Here is a 22,802-nt window from a genome sequence, read left to right on the forward strand (position 1 = left end):
CGAGTCAGGCTCTGTGCTGATGCCTAGCTCAGAGCCTGGAGCCTATTTCCAGTTCTGTGTCACCCTCTCTCTTTACCCTCCCCTGTTCATGCTGTCTCTCTCTCTCTCTCTCAGAAATGAATAAAAAATAAATAAATAAAGCATTTGATAAAATTTAAAATCTTTACACAGATTTTTGTTCACTAATATATATATATTTTTGCTCACTGATATCAACCTGCAAGGAAAAAAAAAACATTTCCCAGGTAAACAAAGACTGAGAAAATTTATTCTTAGCAAACCAGTCTTACAAGAAATAGGAAATGAGGAGCACCTAAGTGGCTCAGTCAGTTGAGCGTCTGACTTGAGCTCAGGTCATGATCTCATGGTTCGTGGGTTCGAGGCTCACATCAGGCTCTGTGCTGAATGCTTGGTGAGAGCCTGGAGCCTGTTTCAGATTCTATGTTTTCTTCTCTCTCTGCCCCTCCCCCGCTCACACTCTGTCTTACTCTGCCTCTCAGAAATAAATAAATGAAAAAAGAAATTTTAAAAAAAGAAATAGGAGGGGAGGGGGGAGATAGGCATGGAGGAGGGCACTTGTGGGGATGAGCACTGGGTGTTATATGGAAACCAATTTGACAATAAACTATTTGTAAAAAAAAAAAGAAATAGGAAATGAAAGAAAATAATATCATAAAGTGAGTTCATAGGAAGAAATGAAGAATACTGAAAAAGGTAACTATGTGGGTAAATATAAAGGAATGTATAAATATATGTTTTCTTTTTCTTTTCTCAATTAAAAAATAATCAGATTGTACAAAATATTAATTATAACACTGTATTACTGAGTTTATAACATTAATTTAGATGTAATATATATGACAAGTACAAAGGAGAGGGGAGAAAATGGAGCTTTATGGGAACAAAGGTACTATATCTGGTGAAATTTGGTATTAGCATGAGTTAAATTAATAATTCAAGATGTATATTTTAATCTCTAGAGGGAACCCTAAGAAAATAACCATAAAACCTCCAAATCAACAGAGGAATTAAAATGATATACCAAAAACAATTAGCCCAAAACACAGTAGTAAAAGAACAGAGCCATATTGAAAACAAACAGCAAAATGATAGGCACAATCCAATCATATCAATAAGCTAAATACTTCAATAAAAACATTGAGATTATCAGACTGGATATAGAGAATGATTCCACTATATGTTGACTATAAGAGACACACTCCAAATTTAAATATACAACCAGATTGAGAATAAAAGAATAGGAAAGATATATCATACAAACAGTAATCCAAAGAGAGTTGAAGTGGCTATATTTAGTTAGTATCGAACAAAATAGACTTTTAGAAACCCATATTAGTAGAGATAAACAGGGACAATTCATAATGATAAAAGGGTCAATATACTAGGAAGATACAATGATTTTAAATGTGTATGAACCTAACAATGGGACGCTAAAATGCAAAAAAAAAGAAAAAAAAAAGAAAAAAAAACAGAAAATTGAAAGAAGATGTGGATTACTTAATAATTATAGTTCAAAATTTCAAGCCCTTTGCTATCGATAGAATAAGTTTATGGAAAATTAATAAGACATAGAATATTTGAAAAACCCTATTAGCCAACATGATATAACTGACATTTATAGAATACTTTATCCAACAGCAGCAAATACATTCGTTCAAATGCATGTGGAACATTCTCTAGAATAGACCATGTGATAGCCTTAAAATACATTTCCATTACTATAAAAGGATTGAAGTTACTCAAAGTATGTTCTCCAACCACAATAAAATTAAATTAGAAAGCAACAACAGAAATTTGAGAAAGCCCCAAATTTCTGAAAATTAAACAACACATTTCTAAGTAATCCAGATCAAAGAAGAAATCACAAGGGAAATTAAGAAAATGTTTTGAACTAAATGAAAGTGAAAAGACAACATATAAAAATTTATGAGATACAGCTAAGAATTGCTTAAAGGGAAAGTTACATGTTTAAGCATGTATATATTAAAGTTGTATCCACTGTTTAGAAAAGCCATTGTTATAAATTAGAAGCAAATTATAAATTAGAACAGCTTTTAGACTTTGGTGGTTCAGTGTTGGTACCTTTTTGTCAAAGTTTTTAGAATTTTAAATACATTAAATGCATTTTATATTTTTGCATGTATATAAATACATATAACATATTCTAAAATGCTTTATCAAGAAAAGATTTTGTAGATAATCACCATCATATGTTGAGTTTCTGTCTACTTGTGAGGCATTGGGTTAGCATTTTATATACATGGTCTCATATCATATTCACAACAATCCTATGAAGTATTATTAAAGAAAATAAGGCTCAGAAAGTTTTTAAGTTGCCTACATAAACATTAACATGTCAAATACACAGTAGAGCAGTATTCAAACCCCGGGCCTCTTGAGAGGCAAAGCCAGTGCTCTTGGGGCACCTGGGTGGCTCAGTAGGTAAGCATCTAACTCTTGATTTTAAGTCAGGTCATGATCTCATGGTTTGTGAGATTGAGCCCCACATTGGGCTCTGTGCTTGGGATTCTCTCTCTCCCTCTTTCTCTGCCCCTCCCTTGCAGCACTCTCTCTTTGACTCACGGTAAATAAACACTGTTTAAAAAGAAGAAAGAGAAAAACAGTGCCTTAAACTTCTGTTCTAACTGCCTCCCTTCCTGAATTTCAGTGATTTTGTTTTTGTCATTATTCTTAGTGCTCTGCATTTTACATGTTCTTTAACCATGAAGACCAAGATCACTATTTCTCATCTTAGCAGATCTCTGATATGCATTGGAAAATTGATGTGAATTCTTGACAATTCAATTCTTTAACATGTGTGGCTTTGGTTTACTTTGGTTAGTGTAAAATAGATTATCTGCCAGCCCTCCAAAATATGTACCAAGTCATATATCTCTTGCTTTACTCCTGTTTACATCTTTCTGTATCCTTTTTAGGTCTCTAAATCAGTATGTCTGACTGATATAACGCCTAGCAGTCAGGCATTATCTGAAATAAAGGTTCACATTTTAGTTTGGAGAAGAGTGGACATATTCTGACTTGATTAGGAGGTGTGAGTGCAAATAGTAGTAACAAGCAATATTGATCAGGCATAAAAATTTGTGGGGTCAGGAAACATCCTGATAATATTAGTTAGGACAATACAATAAAATAAGAGCCTCTTTCAGATTTATGCAGTACTTGGAAGTCATATATTCATGTATGTGGTAACTTCTGATGGCTAGTGTGTGTGTTTGTGTGTGTGTGTGTATGTGTGTGTATTTAAGATAAAAGCCATCATTTGGTAAGCGTGACTTTACATCAAGTAACTGAAGCTATGGATCATGGATTGATTTTTTAATAAGTGAAAAAAGAGACTGTAGCAAAACTAGTTTCATATTTTTTCCCTTGGAACTTCTTACTTGGCTACAAAAATGGAATTTGAAAGAATTTTGGGTATCTTCTCTCTAGTTCTCTTATCTTCCAGGTCCCCCCAAAAGTTAAGGCCCTCAAAGGCAGAAATAAGAGTATTTTGTTCATTCTTGAATTTCCTGCATCTAACGACATAGCTGGTTCCTAAGAGGAGCCTCAGGAAGCACATGAGGGACAATATCCCAGTGGCACACCGTTCAGGTCTAGAATGAAAACCTGTTTCAGATAACTCAGGTTGGTCCTCATCTGAGCTTCATGTGAATAGATGTATATATCTATCCAAGAAATAGAATTCTTTCTAGGATCCAATGAAGTCTTTGGACATCATGGCTATACTGTTTTGTTTTGTTTCATTTGGGTCTTCATCTGGGCTTTTAAATTTCTGAGGACAAGGCATGAGCAAAGTTACACCAAATGCCAGCTTCCTTATTGTGACTCAGAGGGAATCCTTTCTCTTTCTCCTATGCCTGAGGACCTGAAACAAAGATCACTGAATAGCTTTTCTCTCCACTCCCCAGGGTCCCTGGTTTCCCCTTTACATTTCTTTTTAAAATATCCCCTTTTCTAAGGGTACCTGTTCCTGAAACAGATACCTAGGNGGGGGGGGGGGGGGGGGGGGGGGGGGGGGGGGGGGGGGGGGGGGGGGGGGGATATCCATCCCCAATTGCTATCTCTTCATTCCCTTAATTGCTCCCTATTGTTCTTTCTTCTCACTCTCCCAGCTGGCTGTCCTTGGCAATACCCAAGAGTGACTACTTTGCATTTCTATGGATTATCTCTACCCAGTCTCTTCATTTCCTTTCCTTTCTGACCACCTTTGGGTATCTTTCTCTGCATTCCTGACCATCTTTCATTTACACAACTGACCTCCACTGGTCTCTCAGGTTGTTTTAGGGCTGAACCAAAATGCAAAGAGAGATGTATGGTTGTCTGAATGAGATCCCAGATAGCATGGGGTGCAAAGAAAGAATGAGGAGGTGGGCAAAGGTAGGAGTTGTTTCCTCTCAGATAATTCACTTATCATTCCCAGTTTAAGAGCCTGGACAGCTTGCCCCAGTACCATATCTCCCTCTGACTAAAGTGTGGGGGGCTGTCTGCAGATATAATGCCTTGTCTGTGCCCACTTAGATGTCCTTGGCTGGTTTTATTTGGGTCACTCAGGTGAGAAGAAAGGCACTTACCTGCAGAGAGAGCACCAAAGTAGGCAGGCTTTAGGAAACAGAGTTGAACTGTGAAAATATTAATTAAAGAGAAAGTTGTTGTTGATGTGAATGACACAATTAATTAAATTAAAGAGAACGGAGTTGTTGATGTGAACGACACAAGGTAATTGTGGGGCTGGGGTGGTATTGGCTTCATGTATCAAGTGCATGGGGAGTCAAGGATGGCAACAGGTGAGCAAACAGCAAGGTTGATAGTCAAGGGGTCAGAGGCAGGGCAGAATAAGATTTGAGTCCCGGGTTCAGAACCAGGCTCATGAAGAGCAGTTGTGGGCTGCAGTGCCTCCTTTACCTGGCATCTGGTGTCTCTAACAGGGATGGAGTGTGTGGCTTAAGGAACTGAATGAGTTTTGATTCTCTCTAATCCCCTACTCATGAATCCATCCTGTCCAGATATTGGGTGAAAGTTAGTCTGAGGGCCTGAGGAGGGGTTAGCTCATAAAGTGACCTTGCACCTCTGTTTGCAAGACATCTCCTTCTCTAGTGTCAGCCAGCCAGACAGCCTGAGGGATTGGAGGAAGGAGGAACACTGGAGATGACTTATCTGTGTAATATTTTTGTTTAAAGTTTATAACTACTTTCCTTTAAAGTCCTTTGTCTCTTTCTCTGTGTTCAATCAATCATATCTTTTTATAATCCATCTTTTGGAAAACTTTCAGGGTCTTAAATCAGTATTAGTGGAGGCTGGATATTTATTTCATTCAAGCATGTATTGAGCACCTATTGTGTGTATGCCAGGCAAAGATTAAGCCTTCTTGGGATGGGGGAGCAATAATGGGAAACTGGATTCCTCTCTGCCATTAAATGCTCAAACACGTTGCAGCTGGAATTTCTGTCTCATTTATCATTTATCGTGTTTCCCTCACAGGCACTCAGTGACTGGTGGGCACCCGAAGAACTTTTGCTGAATTGGGTTGTTTGCTAATGAACGCATAGGATCATGATATTTTCTATTTGTGTACCAACAATTGGTCTGTTTTCTATGTAGTCTGAAACCAACTGCGATTAGTTGTTAATAGTATAGAACAACATTTGTACCTAAATGAAAGTAAGCATGCAGAAGTGGGGAAGAATGGATAGGGCAAGACAGAAGAGATTGATTCAAAAGAACAAGGGCAAGAGAGAGGTGTTTGGAAGATAAAGAGAAGAAGTAGTTACAAGTGACAGAGCAGGGAGCAGCAGACTTCAATTGATGAAATGAGGCATGTCAGCCACATAGAACATAAACTGGAGCTGTGTTCCAACGCGACAAAAGGTCATTGCTGTGCTGTACACTAACAACTCTTAATGCCACCAAATGCCAAGTGTATGTATATCTGTAATGTTGCTAAGCTCTGCAATATCTCAGATAGGTGTCAGTAAGGGCACAAGATGGGACACAGAGGCAAATATAGCTTTTTTCTCACAAAAAAATATTGCCAAAAATATTCTAAACATGTAATGATTATCACCAGGCCATTTGGCCATCCAGAATGATCTGAATACAGAGGTCTGACTTTGTATAATTTAGCAGTACAACTATTTAGGTTCTCGTTGGCCTTATCAAGGTGCACCCACAAACCCTTTCTTGGGATTTTGGAGGAACATGACTTGTAGAGTCACTGGGGCAGGGCATGCAGGGAAGGGTGGGACAGAAGCAAGTGGGGATGAAGTAATTCCATCTGCTCCCACTCACCTTATTGCATACCTCCCGCCTCCCACTCAGGCCTCCTGCACCGTCAAATGCTGCTTGTCCTCCCCGAGCCTAACTGATGAAGAGTTGGGATAAGAACAGAATGAGTCAAAAGAAGCTACATTCTAAATAGATTCTGGGAGAAATATTCCTGCCCTCCTCCAACTGGCTCCTGCAAACAGGAATGATCAGGTTGCTCAACTGAAGGCTTTTGTGGCCCGGGCCATTAAGGGATGAACAAAACACAAATGATGTGGTAGGAGAAGCAGGGACTTGAATCCTGGCTTCCTCAGTGATGGATGGAGCAAACATGAAATACCACACTTCTTCAGTCCTGAGTTTCCTCATCTACAAAGTGGAGTTAAAAAATTCCACTTATTTCATTAAAAAGTTTTTAATGTTTTATTTATTTTTGAGAGAGAGATAGAGACAGCATGAGCAGGGGAGGGTCAGAGAGAGAGGGAGACACAGAATCTGAAACAGGCTCCGGGCTCTGAGCTAGCTGCCAGCACAGAGCCCAACATGAGGCTCGAACCCACGAACCATGAGATCATGACCTGAGCTGAAGTCGGATGCTTAACCGACTGAGCCACCCAGGTGCCCCAATTCCACCTATTTCAATGACGAGATAATGTAAAAGGAAAAGCAGCATCAAAACTGCTGAAGGATGTATCTCCCTGGCATTCTGGAAGTTCACAAGAGGGTCTGGGACCTGGGCAAGCCTTGCAGCCAGTTCTTTCCCTTGTTTATTGCAGCCCAGCCGCAATTAACACTGGTTCTGTTTTGGGACCACCTGGCTTTGTGGAAAGAAATCTCACTGAAGAGCTCTGACAACTTTCTAATCTTCCTTCTCTCCAGATCCTTCTTCTCCAGGGCAACCACACACACAATGCCATTTTGCAATTTATATTCATTTTGCAGAGGAGAGCCTTCCCTCCTCTTCCTGGCTTGGTTTCTATGGCCTGGCCATATTACTCTTGGATGGCCCTGGGCTGTTTTGGCTTCAGAGCTGGCATGGGCTTGTTATGCCAGCTGGAGAAGGACAACACACCTGTGGGTGTGCTAGGCTGGGTCTGGGAGGTGGCTGGGCAAGGGTCCTAATTACTTGAGGGTGACACACAGTTTGCCAGCATGACTTCATGCATTTACTTTCACCAGGCTCTGTGAGTTCCATGGAGAAGCTCAGGGTGTTTATGCAGCTGCTCTAGTCCCGGTGGGAATGGCCTCTCTTACCTGTGGATCACTCTTTCTGGCCTCCAGGTGGACATCTGTGCTCAAGTTCAGGCCACTTGCAGATATCCGGCTTATAGAATATTCATGTTTCTGTCTATTCTTCTCACTTAATGTTTGGAAAAGGTATTGTTTTAAACAAGAGAACTTAAAAACAGATGGGTTGTGGTTTCCAGCCTTCACATTTCCAAGAAGATGATAGAAACCAGGAGTGAACCCATCTGACTCTTTGGGACCTGATTCTGCATTTCTTATATTGGCAAAGTCCTCACTGAAGATGGAAGTACCACAGCTGCCAACTGGGAAGGAGCCATAGCTCCCTGCCAGAAGCGTGCCTGCCTCCCATTGCCATTGTCATTTCAGCAGGAGGACTTGGGACGAAGGCTGACTAAACCTCATGTGTTGTCTCCTGTGTGGAAGATACTGAACCACTGTCTGGAATATGCCCTTGGAGTTGTTCCAGCGCTGGTAATGGGAGGGGCTGAGTCACCAGTGGCCTCTCCCTTGGAATCCACACTCCATTTTAAAACTGGGGGTTCAGCAGTCCGAGGCTTGGGACCATGCTTTTCTCCGTGCCCAGCAGCTCTACTAAAGACTGAATCTGCATCCTAGACCCCATCACCCCCCTCAGAGGAAAAGGAAGAATTGTTCCCAGCGGGCTGTTCAGCTAAACGTGACATAAAGCAACATGTTGACACGGAGCTGAGGACAGATCCCAGGAGACCAAACTCTGCTTCCTCATCACACCCAAACAAGAGGTCTGAATAGAAAGGAAATCTTGTGACCACGAGAAATAGTATTTGGGGAAAATATAATGAATATTAGTCAAGGACATTTTCATAATAAGGAAAACTTCTCGTGGTAGCATAGGATTGCCAGGGGCCTGGCTCATCTGAGATCATTTTGAAGCCCACCCTTTGTGTGCAGGCACAAAATCTGCAGGAGAGCCTATTCTGGGATACAGGCCCCTAACACACTGTGCGTCCAAATGTGTTCCATGGAGCATTTGTCCTTGAAATCATTTCTATGAGGAAAAAGTTCCATGGTTAAATAAAATTGAAAAATGTTACATTCTCTGCTTAGAGATTCACAATATCTATTACTGAATGACTCAGAACAAATACTTAAGAAACATTTTAACTTGTTTTAACCCTGTGTTTCCCAAGTTTCATGACGGAATGCTAATTTTGCGAAATACCTATGCAGCACATTTTGGGGAGATTTGTTTGGCTGGAAGATGTTATATGACTCGTACAGTTGGAGACATCAGCCCCTCCCCGCCCTCAAGATGAGAAATTAACATTTCTTGAGGATCACGGCCTCAGTGCAGTTAAAAGGATGAGTGGTCCACACCAATTCAGAGCTGGCTTGGCAGGCCTCTCCCACCTGCGAGAAATTTGATGTTACATTCTTAAGCAGGATGGAGAGGAAGAACTATTGCCTTTAAAGAGTAACTGTCTCACATTGAAGGTTAAAACCTTAAGGCTACAAAAATAATTTAATCATGCTCTGAGACCAGAAGATTAATCCTGTTCAACACTTTTCCATTAGGATCTGTTATTCTGGGATGGCCACTTAGGAAGTCTGACAGAGATATGATTTTAAACAGCTGAGAGTCAGAGACCTTCTTTTCCATTGTTCCCCATAGTAACATAGGTTTGTGCATGTGATAGGCCCTTGATTCTAGACTTACTAAATGGAATCCATAGGGCTTAATTTTATATATGGCCTGGGAACAGAGTGAGTATGTGGTTCTTCGTATGGGTCATTCTCTGACTTATTTTTCATGTCTTGAGTTTTCTATGTACAACAATTTATGGTCTGAGGTTTGGAAACACTTAGTCAGAGCCCCAGACCTTCTACAGAGCACTTCAGTTCCGGATTCACTGAGATTTCCTATTAATTTCTCACACATTTTCCTGTGGACACAGTTCCTGCTATCACACACCTTGGTATTCTTGTCTTACCTGTTATTCTGCTGATAATTCATCATGTGATCACTTTCAACATAATTGTTCTGTGCTTTTTTTTTTTTCCCCCTGGCCAAATTTTGCTGTGCTATATTCATGTGTATCCCAGCCTTGACCTCTAAACTAGCTTCAAGCCCTAATAGAACCCCTTAGAATTACACTGGAAAATGGTTCTGAATTTAGCCTTTGTATTAGCTAGGAAGTCCTTAAAACCTGTTTCAAGAGATGAAACCCAGGCTAACCCATCTCTTCCCTTCCCCAACCCGCTGACCTATTTAATGTCTGCTATAGATTTACTTTCAAAGGGGAAGCAGGTGAAAGGGGAATGCATAAGACCACGTGGAGCCCTAGGATTATTTCAGTTTCCTGGTCTTGATAAATTTACCAAGTAAGAAAACATTCCCCTGGAGTCGTCTTTGCTGACCCTTGTGTGACACCTCTGTGGCTTGACAGCAAATCAATGATTCCTGAGGTCAGAGGAGTTCTGGCTTCAAAGGAAAAATGTTGAGCATTGGTGCATTCTCTGGCCAGTGTTCCCTCTCTTATTACTTTTGATGGATTCGTATATATGGAAGGAGACCTAAGGTGCCCAGCAGTCACTCCCCAAGTCACCCCCAACACACGCTTGTAATTACAGTGTGATTGCTCACTCTCCATGTGGTGACTGTGTGCTTGACTTGGGGCTCCTTCATTACAGCCTCTTCCTTGAGGGCAGAATGGCACAGTGTTACACGACTTGAAGTAACTTAATAAAAGCCTTTGGACTAAATCTGTGTTCACCTGATGTTAAAAAGAGAAACATTAACTCCATCAACTATTTTGTCTACATATTGTCAATCATTAGACTGATTTTTCCCCCTGAAATGTCCAGCTGATTCATGCAGTGGAGATCCAGTCCAACTGTGCAAGGATACATCTGTGTATAGCAACTCTCCCTGTATTCATGTTTTGATGAAACTGGTACAAAGTCATGTTCTTCAGTGTGCAGAAATGTCTCTACACATCACTTTCCAAGAGCTAAGCTGGGATGGGCTTAGGTGGTGCTTCAATGCCATTACCCAAAAGAAAGTCTGCAGAAACCACAAAATAATTTACAAGGCACATAGAACAGTTGCTTCAGATGTGCCCTCAGCACTCACACACATTTACATGGTTTGGGGAGTTTTGCTTCTTCCATGATGAACTCCATATGTCTCTGTTTGGCTTTCTTTTTGCACAGGTCACTTTTGTTCCCTGGACCCATCTTCTCTTCCTTTGTTTGCCCTGCATTCCTCTGAAGATCCTGCATGTGTGCTAACTGCATAGATGGCACTTGGGGAACAAACACAGAAAGCTGACCAGAAATAACATGATAAATGATGGAGCAAGAGGAAGTGAGCTGTGTAATAGTGCCAGGGATATCCAGAGGGATTTCTCAATTTCTGAAGCCCATTATGGATGCATGGCTTTTAATCCCTAATTTAGAAACACGCAGGAAATGTCACCATGAGGTTCACACCTTCTTGTTAAAATCTTGTGTTCTCTTGCCTGATGTTTACAGCTTCAACATTGCCATGGGTGAAGGAGAGTGTGAGCAAGATTTTAAAATAATTGTGTAATTGACCACCTGGCTTTCATAACAATATCTGACCCAGGAGTCTATGTAAGATCTCAGGCAACTCTTTTAACCTGGGAGGTATCTACTCTAAAGGCAATTAAAATAGGTGTTAGCTGGAGCCACCTGGAAATGAGTTCTGACTCACTTTTTGGTGAGTCATGCAATCACAAAGATGTTTTGCATCTTTGTGTTCTGGGGCTTGATGCTGAAAAGTTCTGGATACATACAGATTACAATAACAATTACCTTTTAAAAATTTTACTTATTATGTGCCAACCATATTGTCTAATGTCATTAGAGAAAAAGTAAACTTCATGTGGAAGATACTCTTATTATCATCCTTATTTAGCTGTGAGGAAACTGAGGCTTCCAGAGATGATGTAGCTTGTCCAAGCCAGGCTGCTATAAAGTTGCAGAGTGTCATTGGACCTCGGGCTGAATCTGACCCAATGCCCAGTCATTTAAGGCATCCTATACTAAGCTGCTCTGTGGACTGTAACAGAAGGTAGGATGAGGAAGTGGGTCACTCTTTGCTCTAACTTGGGGTAGAAATTATTGGATTGTTAATAGGTTGGGTCCCATTGTTCAGCTTGGGTCACAGCTCCAGTTGCTAATGTGGAGACTGAGTAAACTACTGAGGTTGATAAGGGCAGTGATTCTGATGGGGTCTGAACAGTTCTCTGATAGTAATACCTACCCCATAGGGTTTGTGATTGAACAAGAAAATGTTTACAAGTGCCAAACAAATACTAATGCCCATAAAATCATGGTTATTGCATGGATGTTTTTCCATTTATTAAACTAAGTGTCCGAAATCTTCAAGCCATTTCACAAATGGAAATCTGTACCATTTTTCTTGCCTTTCACTCTTCCCCAAATCATTTCTATTCAAGATGAAAATTTGTCTTTCATGTTATTTAGGGCTCAGTATACTAAGTTCTTTTTTTCAAAGAGACTATGTTCTTTATATGTGACTACAGTAACTTCTAGTGGGGCAATTCCCTTCTGAGTATTTGTGGGGGTAATAATGAATATTCAAGGGATAATAATAATGGTGATTATATCTACTTATTTTGCATTTAATATGTGCTAAGCCCTTTTACATAAATTTTCAATTAACTCTAGGAGAATCCTATGGTATAATAATTAATTTATACACTTTACAGATTAGCAATGTCACCTACTTTCTCTGAGTGGTCGACATCTAGTTTTCCCTGGTCACAGATTACTGATCTGTACCTCAGATCTGTGGGTATCATAACACCTTCCTTGTCTCTTTTGTAAAAGACATTTTCCATTTTCTGGCAACTATTCCCAAGCCCAGTACCTGCCAACTACTGGAGATTTCCTAACTTCTCAGTATTGTCCTGTGTATCAGTCTTAGTTTCCAGGTAATCTTAGATTCCTTCCACTTTATGCTGTCCATAAACAGTTCCTGGCTCAGAGAAACAAAACAAAACAAAGCACCCCCCGCAAAAAAAAAAAAAAAAAAAACAACCAAAACAGTTCCTGGTATATCCCCCTACCCCTCCATTCTTCCTGCCCCCTGGGACTTCTTGTCCATAAACTCTCACACTCAAAAACATGTCCTCAAATGGGAGGCACTAAGAGCCATAGGACACCATGGCTAATGTCCTTAGAGAGCCAGTTTGACTCTCAGGGAATTGTAACCAGTTAAGTCATTTTAACCAATAATTTAAAATTTAAAGCATTTAAAAAAAAATTTTTTTAATGTTTTATTTATTTCTAGGAGAGAGAGAAAGACAGCGTGACCAGGGGAGGGTCAGAGAGAGAGGGAGTCACAGACTGAAGCAGGCTCCAGTCTCTGAGCTGGCAGTCAGCACAGAGACGGACGCGGGGCTCGAACCCACGAACCGCGAGATCATGACCTAAGCGAAAGTCGGCCGCTTAACCAACTAAGCCACCCAGGTGCCCCAAAATTTAAAGCATTTTTAAAGCTAATCATTCAAAAGAGTAGAATGCATCAAAAATAATATAATTTTGGAGGAGAATATATCCCCAGGCACCAATGATAAACATATGCTCATGTGCCTCCAGCAGGTCTTTTGGTGGGAAAAATGGAGAAGTTCTTGACTGTGATACCTATTAACACATGTTTACAGTGGCCACATGGGATTTAGAGTGAAGAATAGAGTGTCTCTGAGCCCTGCCTGATAGGAGCTGCTCATGTAATAGATGGCACATGTGTTATGTTGAAAAACCAAACCAAGATTATTCTATTAGTTTGCCCAAGTTGTCATAACAAAAAATACCACAGACTGGGTGGCTTTTTTTTTTTTTCCCTGTGTAAGCTATCCTCTTTACCTTTTTTAAATTTAAATATTAGTTAACATACAGTGCAATGTTGATTTCAGGAGTAGAATTCAGTGATTAATCACAGTCCAAAACCTTTGGGATGCAGCAAAGGCAGTCATAAGAGGGAAGTATATTCAGACCCATCTCAAGAAGCAAGAAAGGTCCCAAATACACAGCCTAACATTACACCCAAAGGAGCTAGAAATAAACAGCAAATAAAGCATAAAGCCACAGAAGAAGGGAAATAATTAAGATTAGAGCAGATATAAATTATATAGAAACAACAACAAAAACAGATCAATGAAACTAAGAGCTGGTTCTTTGAAAGAATTAACAAAATTGATAAACCCCTAGCAAGACTTATCAAAAAGAAAAGAGAAAGGACCCAAATACATAAAATCACAAATGAAAGAGGAGGGATCACAACCAATACCACAGAAATACAAACAATTGTAAGAGAATACTATGAGAAATTATATGCAACAAACTGGGCAATCTGGAAGAAATGGACAAATTCCTAGAAACTCACAAACTACCAAAACTGAAATAGGAAGAAATAGAAAATTTGAACCAGTAAAGAAATTGAATCAGTAATCAAAAATCTTCCACCAAACAAGAGTCCTGGGCCAGATGGCTTCCTAGGGGAACTCTAACCGACATTTAAAAAGAGTTAATGCAGGGCGCCTGGGTGGCTTAGTTGGTTAAGCGTCCGACTTTCACTTAGGTCATGATCTCATGGTTCGTGGGTTCAAGCCCCCGCGTCCCGCTCTGTGCTGACTGCCAGCTCAGAGCCTGGAGCCTGTTTCAGTCTGTGACTCCCTCTCTCTCTGACCCTCCCCTGCTCATGCTGACTCTCTCTCCTAGAAATAAATAAAACATTAAAAAAAAAAAAAAGAAGAGTTAATGCTTATTTTTCTCAAACTGTTCCAAAAAATAGAAATGGAAGGAAAACTTCCAAACTCATTCCATGAAGCCAACATTACCTTTATTCCAAAACCAGACAAAGACTTCACTAAAAAGGAGAATTACAGGCCCTGAAGCACATGGATGCAAAAAATTTCAACAAGATACTAGCAAATAGAATCCAACAGTATAGTCACCATGATCAAATGGGATTTATTCCTGGGCTGCAGGGTGGTTCAATGTTTCCACATCAGTGTGATACACACCACATTAATAAAAGAAAGGATGAGAACCATATGATGCTCTCAATAGATGCAGAAAAGGCATTTGACAAAATACAGCATCCATTATTTTTAAAGTTTATTTATTTTGAGAGAGAGAGAGAGAGAGAGAGAGAGAAAGTGGGGGAAGGGCAGAGAGGAAGAGGGAGAGAATCAAGAATAGGCTTCACACTGTCAGTGCAGAGCCCCTGCAGGGCTCAAACCCATGAACGGTGAGATCATAACCTGAGCCTAAACCAAGAGTCAGACATCTAACCAACTGAGCCACCCAGACATCCATAGAGCATCCATTCTTGATTAAAAAACCAAAAAAGCAAAATCCTCAACAAAGTAGAGATAGATGGAACATACTACAACATCATAAAGGCCATATATGCTAAGACCAACAGCTAATATCATCATCAGTGGGAAAAAACTGAGAGTCTTTCCCCTTGGGTCAGGAACAAGACAGGGATGACCACCCGCACCATTACTGTATAACATAGTACTGTAAGGCTTAACCTCAGCAATTAGACAACAAAAAGAAATAAAAGGCATCCAAATCAGCAAGGAAGAAGTGAAACTTTCACTATTTGCAGACTGAGTGGCGTACACAATAAAAAATTATTTTCTCTGGGTTCTGGAGGTTAGAAGTCCAAGATCAGGATGGTGGCGGGTTTAGTTTCTCCTAAAGTCTCTCTCCTTGGCTTGCAGATTCGACTTCTTTCTGTGTCCTCATGTGATCTTTCCTATGTGTGCACACACATGAATGGTGTCCCTCTGTGTGTCCAAATAGCTTCTTCTTTTTTTAAAAAAAAGTAGATTTTATGTCCAGTGTGGAGTCCAATGTGGGGCTTGAACTCGTGACCCTGAAATCAAGACCTGAGCCGAGATCAAGAGTCAGATGCTTAACCTACTGAGCCACCCAGGCGCCCCTCCAAATTTCTTCTTACAAGGACACCAGTCAGATTGGATTAGTGCTGGGAGCCACACCAGCCTCACTGGATGACAGTCACAGTGAGGAAATGGCAGCGTTTGCACAGCTCCTGCCATGAGAAAGGAAAACTGGTATCTCCTTTTGCTACTACTGGCTCATGTTGGAAATGAGCCTGTTGGTATTGACCAAGCCTCACAATATTCCAAATCAGGTCGATATTCCCCACACAGATTGCTCATAAGGTAAAGCATATTCCTGCCTTTTCAAAAGAGATTTTAGATGAAAGCACTGTGGATGATTGTCAAAAGGCTCTTCCTATGGGCCTTGCAGATCCAAGACTTAGATCATAAAGGGGGCTAAGAACACAAAAGTTACAATTGAGCCTGGCCCTGAGACAAAGAGCCTAATTTAATGTTAAGGACAGATATCCACCCCCACCCAGTTGTTTCTGCTTGGAGCACCGACCCCCAAGGTATCTTGTGATCGGTTTGGTATTCGGAGTGACTTATTCTGGCCTTGAATATGCTGATTGCACCCTGTGAAGGAACCTATTGAGGAACTTCTTTTGTGATTATGGGAGCAAACATTGTGTTTCCTGAAAGACCTGTTTTTCTTAATACTTCTCCTTAAGCAAGCAAGCTATTGACCCCTGCTCACAAAGAACTAACTTCACCCTTTTTGTGCTAAAAACATTGTCTTGTATGCTAAAGATACCTTCCTTCCCCATAGGATAAGCGTATAAATCACCTACCTCAATCACTATTGATAAAAGCTATGCATGAGTCTTCTACAAATCTATGTTCTGGGAAATTCTTACGTATCAAAGAAGTTTGTCATCAGAAATCATTGTCTAAGGCAAATTCGACTTCTGTGCCATCCCCCAAACACTTCATTATAAAATAAAGTTGAGCCCCAGTCAGAGCAGAGATGCCTGCCTGGTGACCAGAAAGATTCTCGTGGCTCCCTCATCCCTCCGTCGCCGAGACCGTCCATCCCTCAGGGACCCTGGGACCTGCTGGAGCTGGCCTCCAGCTTATTAGGACCTACATTAATTATCTCACTTTGACTTAATCAAAACTTGATTTAAAAGCTTAACTTTTGGGAGGCTTTATATCTAAGTAGAGTCACATTCTGAGATATTGGGGGCTAGGATTTCAACATATGAATTTTGGGGAACACAATTCAGCCCTTACTAGCATTTAAGTCAGCTTTTCTAATGAAGTGACACCTCAAATGGGCTCTGAAGGAGTAATAGGAGCTTCACACAGGCAGGATAAAGGTTATGTTGGGTGGAGAAGAAGGAGCTAGAGACAAGAGGAGCAGTATAGGCATGAGGCATGAGACAACATTGGGTGTGGGGAAGCTTAAAACGTCAGTTTCTGGAATCTGTTACAGGGAGAGGTGGGAATTGATGGAGGATGAAGGTGGAGTCATGACAGAGATCAAACTATGCCACGATGTGCTAGGAGCTGAAAGATGTTCTGTGGAGATGAGTTATGAGAGTCCTTGAAGAAGACATGTCTGATCTTCCTTCCTTCCTTCCTTCCTTCCTTCCTTCCTTCCTTCCTTCCTTCCTTCCTGAAAGATTTTATTTCTGAGTAATCTCTATACCAAACACAGGGCTCAAATTTACAATTTTGAGATCAAGAGTCACCCAATATACCTATTGAGCCAGCCAGAAGCCCCATCAGATCTCATTTTAGAAAGATAGTCCTGGGGGGCGCCTGGGTGGCTTAGTCGGTTGAGCGCCCGACTTTCGCTTTCATGATCTCGCGGTTTGTGGGTTCGAGCCCTGCGTCGGGCTCTGTGCTGACTGCCCGCTCAGAGCCTGGAGCCTCTTTCAGTCTGTGACTCCCTCTCTCTCTGACCCTCCCCTGCTCACTCTCTCTCTCTCTCTCTCTCCTAGAAATAAATAAAACATTTAAAAAAGAAAAAAAGAAAAAGAAAGATAGTCCTGGAAACTCCGTGGAGCATGTACTGGGAAGAGAAAGGCTGGAGAAAGAGAGACCTGCCAGAGAACTGAAAAAAGCCAGAAATGGGATTTGGTTCAGAAGGTTTACCTGAAAATATTCTTTCTGTGGTAGCTGATACCCCAATCCCAATGAAAAGAACACTGGTGAATATCTTGCAATGTTAGGGGTAATGGTCTAATGATTTACCTGTATGAACTCACTTTAACACACTATTCATCTCAATGATCATTATCTCACTTAACAGATAAGAAAATTGAAGCACATTGAGATTAAATGGCCTTTCTAAGGTTGTAGAACTACTGAGAGTGAAGCTGGCATGTAAACTGAGGTGTTTGGCAGTAAAGTCCATACTCCTAACTACTGTCCCACATTGTCTGTATTGAGCAGTGGAGAGCCATCTTCCATATAACTTCTGAGTCCATTGCTGGTGGCAATCTTTCTGTCCTGACTACTTCCAGGAAAGGCAGCCTACTCCTCATAATTCCCTAGGTTTTATAATAGATGTCACTAGATTGACATAAATCAATAAGGATTAAACATAAATCCAATCCTTTCTAATCCTACTTGATTTCCTCAACAATATGTTCATAATCAAGAGTCAGGAGATAAATAAGAGGTGGTCTCCATCTTCAGGAGCTATCAAGTTTAGACTCTAGAGTGCATATAAGGATCCTAGTTACTATTGTGGAGGGGATTAGAATATCTCTGGGATTTTCCTTAATAGAATGCTTAATAGAATACTAATAGAATGGTGGTTAGGGGTAAGAAAGTAGAAGTCCTTTCTTTTCTGAGGGGATTTCCATCACATGTTATCAAAGAGTATTACAGGGAGATTGTAGCAGATGTGATATGGTACATTTTTATGGAATTTATCACTGGGAAGACATGGCTACCATGTACAGGGGAGACATACAGACACATCTAAGGACTAAACCCACAAGTGACAGGGGAGAGAACGTTGAATTCATTTATTCATTCATTGAACACATTTACTAGTGGCCTAATACATGTTAAGCAGTCTACAAAGTGTTGAGTGAGTATCAAATTGAACCATTTTTAAGTTATTCATTCCCACAGCCTTACCCTAAGATGGGATACCTCCTCTTATTAAGTACCAGAAAACTTTGCATCTGCCTCTAGTCCCCACACCTGCTTGGAAGATGGAGACCTTTAAACAGAACTGGGTGTAATTTTTCTTCCCACTTAGCCAGTGGGCCATTTAGTGCTAAATTTGGTATAAAGTATCATAAGAAAAAGCTATTGTGCTGTTCACACCAACATGTCATCTTGTTACTTGTGTTTGAACTAGCATTTAGAGACAAAGGGCACAAAAGCAAATCAATGACACCCTGTTCTGAAATAAAATCACCTTCACATGTATATAAACCATAAGAGCCCATTGTTAAAATCTTCCATCATTACCACTCTCATCAAAAAACTCTAATTGATGGCTTAATCTTGGGAATCTTATAGAGAAAAGTCTACCTCTTTAAATTTTTTTTAACATTTATTTTGTTATTTTTGAGAAAGAGAGAGAGCATAAGAAGGGTAGGGGCAGAGAGAGAGGGAGATATAAAATCCAAAGCAGGCTCCAGGCTCTGAACTGTCCAAAGCAGGCTCCAGGCTCTGAACTGTCGGCACAGAGCCTGACACAGGGCTTGAACTCACGAACCGTGAGATCATGAACTGAGTTGAAATCGGATGCTCAACCAACTGATCCACCCAGGTGCCCTGAAACTCTACCACTTCTATGTATTTACAATCTGAGGGACACACACTAAGTCAGATAGATGCTGAAAGGAAGTAGACATGACTAATTAACAAACACTGAATAAACACAAATAGATAAGAGTAAATATTGGCTTGGCATTCTATCACATTTTACAGAAGAGAACCTTGTTCCCACAGACAGAGAGCCATCATTGTGTCCCGGCCTTCGTGGATTCCGCAGGGATTGAAAGTCCCTAAAGAAATGTGATTTGACCTGTGATGTACCATTTTGGACCAGTCAGAAAGTGTGAAGGACTTCCGGGCCTTTGTTGAAAAGGTATGAGAAAGAGGGCAGATAAGTGGGGTGAGGGTAGGGAGCCCAGATACTTCTCCTCTTTCTAGGGAGAGGGTTCCTTCTGAGCTGTCATTTCACAAAGTCCCTTCAGTACCCAGGTCTTATGAATTGGCTTTCTAACATATATCTTCTGTAATGGACACAGTTAATTGCTCTCGCTTTCCCGCTGCCCTGCCTTAGTAGGAAGGGATGTTTAGGAATAACTGATTTGCACATCCCCAGAGAGAGGGAGCTACAAAGAAAAGTTTGCCTCAGCCAAACATTCTGATTTCACAAAGCAGAATGGCAGATATTTGGAAATACCTAAATAATCAGTGGACATTATCTTGCTTTAATTTTTATGCAACAAGTGACTTTTGTATGGAGTACACCACGCTTCACGCTTATAGTTAGCATCAAGAAGACTTGGCAAGAGCCAAGTGTGTGCATTTGTGTGGTATGTGTATGTGAAAGTGTGTATTTGTGTGAGTGTGTGTAATCATGCATGTGCAGGTATATGTGTGCATGGGGGTGTCTGGCACTATGCGTGATGTGAGTTTATGTGTGTAAGAATGAGTACAGGAAGGTATGTGTTTGAGTTTTACATGTGAGTGTATATAAGTGAGTGTATGTGAATGTGCCAGTTTGTGTTAGCGAGTGTAGGCATGTATGAGAGCTTGTGTGTGTATGTGTATGTGTGTGTGCATGCATAAATACATGTACGTGTGTCTGAGGGCTTTTGGAGAACAGGAACCTGGATTCCAGCTGGTGATATGGGGAGTATTTCCTGAAATTGCTTCTGACTCATGAACACTCTTAAGACCAGCTAAAATAATACAAAACAATTCAAATGTGCAGAAAGTTGGGTTTGCTTTCTTTACATAAGGGAAATTGTTATTGAAGATGGAATTTATCAGAAGATTTCCTGAACACAATAGAGACACTGCATTTGCCCTGACTCAGTGTGACCTTTTGCTAGCCTTCACTGCTGGGCTGTATCAGGCCGTGGGTGTAAGCTGCAGTCGTAACCAATTTTACTCAGAGCTCAAGCTTACAGAGCTATCTGCCTGACCTCATTGCAGATTTCATGCCATGGCATGAATAGCTAATGGAAACCACAGTAAGCTGGCAGTCAGGAGTGTGCGTGTGATGCGGGGAAGGTCAGTTAAGCTCTCAGGGTTTAGACTATTCTTTGGCCAACCTAGAATCAACACCACCTGCCTTACCTGCTTTGAAAACTCATGAAAAAGGATGAAATGAGGGTGAAAGAAATTGTAAAAAGCACTAATACTATTATTTGATAATTATCTTTTGATACTAAGCAATAAAATCAAAAGGCTCTGAAAGTCAGCTCCCTTTGACCAGGCCAAATTTCCTTAGGCCAACTATAAAAGGAGGTAGAAAAGGAACATTCTTTTTTTTTTTTTAATTAACTGTCCCAATTCATCAATTTAGAATAAATTTTTATATTCCATTATCTCTAAAAAAATTGATTTAAAAAATCCCTTAACTTTGGGGCACCTGGGTGGCTCAGTTGGTTAAGCATCTGACTTTGGCTCAGGTCATGATCTCATTGGGCTCATCTCTGACAGTGCAGAGACTGCTTGGGCTTCTGTCTCTCTCTTTCTCTCTTTCTGCCCCTCTCCCTCTTGCGCGCGCTCTCTCTCTCTCAAAATAAATAAACTTAAAAAACATCCCTGAACTTCTGTCTTTGCACATTTGCTCCTGTCTTAGCCTGTTTCCCTCCTGCAGGGAATAGACTGTCCGTCACTTATCTGAGGCCACCTTTGCCCTCCCATCACCTGGAAGCTGCAGTTCTTCTCACCAAGCTTGAGGACAGCAGTGCACAGTCCAGAACCCTGTCCGAGTCACATCCAGACTCCACCCCACAGTTTCCACACTTTGCTCATTGGAAGGGACGGTGAGGTCTGGATCCCAGTCAGATCTGGGCAGATAGGAATTGTAGTACGGATGCCAATTTAGATTTCCTTTCTCCAAAGGGTACACATTGTGGGCACAGATAATCTCTTTGGAAGTTTAGATCAAAGAAATAAGAGTCACAGATAATAGTTGTTCTTTCATGTCTGTGATGAGAACCATCAGAATCCCTTTGTCCCAGCACAAATTCTTTCTTCATATCTCAGCCAGGTCCCTCCCTGCCTTTGGAACCCTTCCCTCTATTCATTGAATATTTGTGGAGCACCTCTCTGTGTCAGTTGGTGGGTTAGGCATTAGAGGGTGCAGGCAGCAAACAGGCCACACAGGCCCTGCTCTCCTGGGGCTGGAGTCCCACAGGACAGAAGGCTTGAACCCCCAACTAAAGGAAAAGAGAGTGTATTACAAAAAGGGGTGTGCGGGTGGCAATGAGGATAGAGCACAGATTTTTAACCAGGGAAAGCATCCTTGGGGAGATAACATTAAGCTGAAATTTGGTGTGCTTGCAATGAAACATCCATAAGGACAATCTCCAGAAGAAGCCTGACACAGGAAATACTCTCTAAATATTTGTTGAAGGAACAACAGAGGAGTTAACAAAAGAGGATGGTTCTAGACAGAAGGAATTTCACGTGACTGCCATGCAACCTGCTCAGCATAACAGAAGAGCGCACATGCCTGCACTGGAGGGAGTGAAGGGAGAACCCTAGAAGTCAAGGTTACACAGAGGCAGAAACAGCTTGTGGTGGCCCTTGAACCTGTTAAGGGCTTCAGACTTATTTGGGGCTCTGAGGAACCAATAAAAGCTTTGAGGTATCACGTTGCACAGACAGGTGCTGCACACATGAAAGCGGTCCTTCTCAAACTCTCAGATGCAACTGAATCACTTGGGCATCTTGTTAACATGAAGATTGATTTCAGTAGATGAAGCCTGGGATTCTGCACCAGCTTCAAGGGGACCAATGCTGCTGAGTAACAAAGGCACAAAATGCTGCATTGATGTTGGCTTTCTAGCCACATAACTTCTATGCCCTTTCATGATGGACGATGTGTCAAATTCTGCTGTTTAGTTTTTGGTGCAGAGGATAACTATTTCTCAGAACTGGAAAGGTTCTTAACTGTGAGAAGCCTAATCTAAGGCACTCCCTTTTCTGATGAGGATATGGAGCCTGTCACAGGGGGAGTCATCTGCTTATGGTGACCCAATTTAATAGTTAGCAGTGGTGGATCTGGACCCCAAGTTTCCCTGAGTATCAGCTAAAAATTCTTTCTATTATACTAAAGTATCTCCTTTTTCCATATCTACTGTGTCC

The sequence above is a fragment of the Hyaena hyaena genome, unplaced genomic scaffold (genome assembly GCF_003009895.1).
Source record: "Hyaena hyaena isolate Hyena2069 unplaced genomic scaffold, ASM300989v1 scaffold_171, whole genome shotgun sequence".
NCBI lineage: Eukaryota > Metazoa > Chordata > Mammalia > Carnivora > Hyaenidae > Hyaena > Hyaena hyaena.